Here is a 6,559-nt window from a genome sequence, read left to right on the forward strand (position 1 = left end):
TCTTTCTGGCTCTCAATTCAATTCAAAGGGCTTTATTGGCACGGGAAACATGTCTCTCTCATTCTCTCTCTGTGGCTCTATCTCTCTGGCTCTCTTTCTGGCTCTCAATTCAATTCAAAGGGCTTTATTGGCACGGGAAACATGTCTCTCTCATTCTCTCTCTGTGGCTCTATCTCTCTGGCTCTCTTTCTGGCTCTCAATTCAATTCAAAGGGCTTTATTGGCACGGGAAACATGTCTCTCTCATTCTCTCTCTGTGGCTCTATCTCTCTGGCTCTCTTTCTGGCTCTCAATTCAATTCAAAGGGCTTTATTGGCACGGGAAACATGTCTCTCTCATTCTCTCTCTGTGGCTCTATCTCTCTGGCTCTCTTTCTGGCTCTCAATTCAATTCAAAGGGCTTTATTGGCACGGGAAACATGTCTCTCTCATTCTCTCTCTGTGGCTCTATCTCTCTGGCTCTCTTTCTGGCTCTCAATTCAATTCAAAGGGCTTTATTGGCACGGGAAACATGTCTCTCTCATTCTCTCTCTGTGGCTCTATCTCTCTGGCTCTCTTTCTGGCTCTCAATTCAATTCAAAGGGCTTTATTGGCACGGGAAACATGTCTCTCTCATTCTCTCTCTGTGGCTCTATCTCTCTGGCTCTCTTTCTGGCTCTCAATTCAATTCAAAGGGCTTTATTGGCACGGGAAACATGTCTCTCTCATTCTCTCTCTGTGGCTCTATCTCTCTGGCTCTCTTTCTGGCTCTCAATTCAATTCAAAGGGCTTTATTGGCACGGGAAACATGTCTCTCTCATTCTCTCTCTGTGGCTCTATCTCTCTGGCTCTCTTTCTGGCTCTCAATTCAATTCAAAGGGCTTTATTGGCACGGGAAACATGTCTCTCTCATTCTCTCTCTGTGGCTCTATCTCTCTGGCTCTCTTTCTGGCTCTCAATTCAATTCAAAGGGCTTTATTGGCACGGGAAACATGTCTCTCTCATTCTCTCTCTGTGGCTCTATCTCTCTGGCTCTCTTTCTGGCTCTCAATTCAATTCAAAGGGCTTTATTGGCACGGGAAACATGTCTCTCTCATTCTCTCTCTGTGGCTCTATCTCTCTGGCTCTCTTTCTGGCTCTCAATTCAATTCAAAGGGCTTTATTGGCACGGGAAACATGTCTCTCTCATTCTCTCTCTGTGGCTCTATCTCTCTGGCTCTCTTTCTGGCTCTCAATTCAATTCAAAGGGCTTTATTGGCACGGGAAACATGTCTCTCTCATTCTCTCTCTGTGGCTCTATCTCTCTGGCTCTCTTTCTGGCTCTCAATTCAATTCAAAGGGCTTTATTGGCACGGGAAACATGTCTCTCTCATTCTCTCTCTGTGGCTCTATCTCTCTGGCTCTCTTTCTGGCTCTCAATTCAATTCAAAGGGCTTTATTGGCACGGGAAACATGTCTCTCTCATTCTCTCTCTGTGGCTCTATCTCTCTGGCTCTCTTTCTGGCTCTCAATTCAATTCAAAGGGCTTTATTGGCACGGGAAACATGTCTCTCTCATTCTCTCTCTGTGGCTCTATCTCTCTGGCTCTCTTTCTGGCTCTCAATTCAATTCAAAGGGCTTTATTGGCACGGGAAACATGTCTCTCTCATTCTCTCTCTGTGGCTCTATCTCTCTGGCTCTCTTTCTGGCTCTCAATTCAATTCAAAGGGCTTTATTGGCACGGGAAACATGTCTCTCTCATTCTCTCTCTGTGGCTCTATCTCTCTGGCTCTCTTTCTGGCTCTCAATTCAATTCAAAGGGCTTTATTGGCACGGGAAACATGTCTCTCTCATTCTCTCTCTGTGGCTCTATCTCTCTGGCTCTCTTTCTGGCTCTCAATTCAATTCAAAGGGCTTTATTGGCACGGGAAACATGTCTCTCTCATTCGCTCTCTCTCGGATCACAGTTAGCACTCAGCAACAGGAACCTACAGAGAGATTATCACAACACACACACACACACCTACACACTGCCCACTGGGCACAAAATGGTTGAATCAACATTGTTTTAACAGAATTTATCGACAGATTGTGATGTGGAATTTCTGTGTAAAATACATTGGATTTGCAAAAAGTCATCAACGTAAACAATTGTTTTGAGGGTGAAATTTCAACCACAGGATTATGTCATCATGGTTACCAATTTTCAACATAGACAAAACATATAAATATGTTGATTTTGTACCTTTGAAACGACATCAGATCTTCAACGTTTTACATCCACTATCAGAAAAAAACTAAAGGCTGGGCAGCACCTCCTACTGGATGATTGATCTATATATCCCTTTGGTCTCCCATCCAGAGTTTCAACCAAGCCCAGCCCTGATTAGCTCTGATATTTGTCTCGGACTATTACCCCGTCCCATCGTGAGGATGTGTGTTGAGAGATCTCCACTAAATAGATTCACTGTTGCTGTAAAGTCATTCCAAAGGGAAGGTTTAATTAATAGAGCAACTGAAATGCGACCATACTTTACCACTCATACATGTATATCATCAATGATGCTTATAGGACTATATAGCATTTTCAAAATAATCAACAGCTATTGTTTCAATTCAAGGATTCATCAACAAAAATGTACAATTAACAAAATAAACAAGGCCTAGGGTTTCAAGCTTTGTTTGAGGGCAAATTGAATGTAGAATTTAAGAATGTATATGTTAGATTCACGTCTCAACCAAAAATCTAAGTTAAAGAAGATCAACTTAAACGTTATTTAAAGTGGATTTAAGTTTGATTTATTCTTTAACTTAGATTTTAGGTTGAGATGGAGACATCAATCTAACATATCAATTATGAATTATTATAGACAAATTGGAATTACAGCCCGACTAAGTTGGAACTGTCCAAGCAGAAGATACATCTCCTTCAAATGTTGATATTTGGTTGCGTTGGCAACCAACCACGATTCAATATCGCTTTTACAATATAGTAAATAGCCTATTAACTTTGACAAGTTAACAAATGATATGTTGGATACAGAGGTAAAAATAAAGATTCAAAATAAAAAATAGAAATAATGACATGAATAATAAATACACAGTGAATAACAATAACGAGTCAAAAATAACATGGCTACAAATGCCTTCAGAGAGTATTCACACCCCTTGACTTTCTCCCCAAAATAGTTTTTTACAAATTGGAATAAAATAAAAATGTGTCTACACAAAACACTCTGTAATGTCAAAATACAAGAAAAATTCTAAAAAGTTTTAAAAGAGAAATGCAATATAAAACACTAATGTGACGTCATTAGATAAGTATTCAACCGCCTGAGTCAGTGCATGTTAGAATCACCTTTGGCAGCGATTACAGCTGTGAGTCTTTTTCAAATTTCTCCAAGCTCTGTCAGATTGGTTGTTGATCATTGATAGACAACCATTTTCATGTCTTGCCATAGATTTTCAAGAAGATTTATGTCAAAACTGTAACTCAGCCACTCTGCAACATTCACTGTCTTCTTACAGTGTAGATTTGGCCTTGAGTTTTAGGTTATTGTCCTGCTGAAAAGGGAATTTGTCTCCCAGTGTCTTTTGGAAAGCAGGTTTGCTCAAAGGGATATTCAGTGTCTTTTTTATTTTATTTTTACCCATCTACCAATAGGTGCTCTTCTTTGCGAGGCATTGGAAAACCTCCCTGGTCTTTGTGGCTGAAACTGTGCTTGAAATTCACTACTCGACTGAGGGACCTTAAAGATAATTGTATGTGTGGGGTACAAAGATGGGGTAATCATGCGCATGTTATGTGTGTATATGTATGTGTTGGGTTGTCAGTGTAAGTATGTGTGAGTGTGTGGGTGAGTCCAGTGTTTGTGCATAGAGTCAGTGCAAGAGAGTCAGTGCAAAAACGGGTCAATGTACCCGCCCACAAGAGCGGAGATTCAAATGAAAGACGATGCCTCTAGCTTACCGATGATGTTGCACAACAATTTAAAGGGCATCTCCACCATATTTTCATTATCTCCAGCACAAAAACGGCACATTTCTACGTTTTGTAGAAAAATATATATTTAAAAGTTTTACCCTATGACATCATCTAATGTTTAAACATTTTAAAAACTGTGATTTACTAATTATATGAGATTCGTGGGGATGTGGGGGGCAAGAAAATACCCTCCTTGGGGCTAGAAAGTCATTGCAGGTTTTGATAATCACAGTTTTTTTTACTTTTAATCCAACCCTGTGATGTCACAGGGAAGCATTTTTTTTAGGACGTTTCTTTTTATCTTTTGAACCACAGATAGAATTAGAAATGCACTGTTTTACATGTAGACACTGGTTTGGTGCTGGAGATGATGAATAGAAGGTTGAACAGTAGTGGTTGAAAAGTGGATCATTTGTAAAGTCTCACTTATTTCAGAGCTAGTTTGTATTTAGAAATATATACAGTACCCGTCAAATGTTTGGACACAACTACTCATTCAAGGGTTTTCTTTATTTTTACTATTTTCTACATCGTAGAATAATAGTGAGGACATCAAAACTATGAAATAACACATATGGAATCATGTAGTAGCCAAATATAGTGCACTACTTTTGACAAGAGCCCTATGGGCCCTGTATTGACCTATGAAGGGAATAGGGTGCCATTTGGGACGTGAACCACGCCCCCTAAGGAACCTACAGCTTGTAGAAAATCTCTCAGGCCCTTCACATGCGATCAGATCCATGCCCCTCTTATGAATAATCTCACTGTATTTGTAGTTATCGGTTGACGGGCCACAGGCTTGGTTTGTATTTAGCGCTCCCATTAATATTATTTTCCTGAAGAGGAGACATACATATTGAGGAGGACTAATAGTTGTAGAACAGTGGCTTCTCTGTGTTTAGGGTTTCAGCTGGGAGTGGGGCATTCAGAACACACACACACACACACACACACACACACACACACACACACACACACACACACACACACACACACACACACACACACAGAAGCAGCTCTAATTATTTTCACTGAGATGAGGTCAGACCCAGCAGCCAGCGCCCAGTCATGAAGAGAAGCCCAGGCTTGTTATCTTGAATCTGCAGACAAACAAACAAACATGCACTCTAATATACAGCCAGCTCCCTTCAGCCTTCCAGCTCTAGTCATAATTCTATCAAACTAAACACAAATCTAAACATGTTAATATACAAGCACAAAGACCTAACCATGAATAGGAGTTATACAAACACGATGATGACTGCAATCCTATTGCAGTGTATTAAGGCATCGTAGTTTATTTTCCTTCCACAGACCATGCGGTGCTGTTTCTATGGCATGATGACACATGAAGCAGTAAAGCTGTTATTAGGTTGTTTTCCCTCCTCTTGGATGTCTACAAGGAAACCATTATCTAAATGCCTCAGTAATGTTCCCTGATGGTTGGCCCAGTTGTCATGGTGAAAGCTATGAATGTTGACTCCGTGATATGGATGGTTACATATGGGTAGGTTGTTTTTCAGTGAATAGACAAAATACATGGCATATTCTAATACAAATCAATGTATGTACATGTAGATCCTTCAAGGACTGGCTTCATAATGTGATAAAAGGAAGTCCAAATCATCGTATCACATAATCAAACTCTATCATAACTAATATTGCAGGGCATACAGTGAGATGACAGCACTCTCTCAAGGCACATCGAACACAACAACCCTTTGACATACGTAGTCATTTATGATGTAGGGTGATATGCAGTATGCTCCTGTAGCAGTAATGTATGTCCTAACACTTGGGGAAACAATGTTCGCCTTTTTTCTGCCTCCTGTTGTTTTGTAAATGTGTACAAATTGTCCTTCTAGTTGTGCAAATAAACATAGTAAAACATTCAGATGGTCATGACCAGAGAACAGAACAGACTGTTCAACCATAGAGAGGGTCCAGAACCAGTTCACCTCCCCATATCAGCCATATTCTGCTCACCATCACAAGGCTCCATCACGTGGACTCCCTTTCTTATCAAATTTGATATTTTGCAGAATCCACTTGTCCGCATTTACAAAAGGGAGAGATGATTCTCTTTAAGGTCACCTCAGCACTGGTGCTGAATGAATGACATTTAGACTACATTTTCCTATTTTTCTCCATTTGCTTTGAAAGGACTTTCTCTCTCTCTCTACCCCTGCACACTGCACCAATCAAAACAAATGTGGAAAGATGAATAGCTACACCTGCCACTGTAGCTTTTGTATTGTACTTCACTGGGTCTCCCATAATTACACAGCAGCTGCCTGCCTCGGCCTCAGCCCCTCACTCACAATCCAACCCTCACCTTAAAGAACGTCAGGCTCAACAACATGCTTCTTAGAAACAGAAACAGCTAGAACACAACACAACGTGATTCACAATGCCCACTCTGTTCTCATAATATAGTAAACAACTGTGTAAAGAGTGTAAGTAGGGCCTAGTAAATGTAAACCTCAAATGAGCCCACAGACGCCTTGCTATAATCATGAGCCAATGGGTAAAACAAATGGATTAGAATTATCCCAGTGAACACAATACTGCTTTTCACATCATGTACTCATAGGGGTGTATGTGTTGTGCAAAAA

Source organism: Oncorhynchus mykiss, chromosome 6 (genome assembly GCF_057628025.1).
Source record: "Oncorhynchus mykiss isolate SJ-2025 chromosome 6, ASM5762802v1, whole genome shotgun sequence".
Lineage (NCBI taxonomy): Eukaryota > Metazoa > Chordata > Actinopteri > Salmoniformes > Salmonidae > Oncorhynchus > Oncorhynchus mykiss.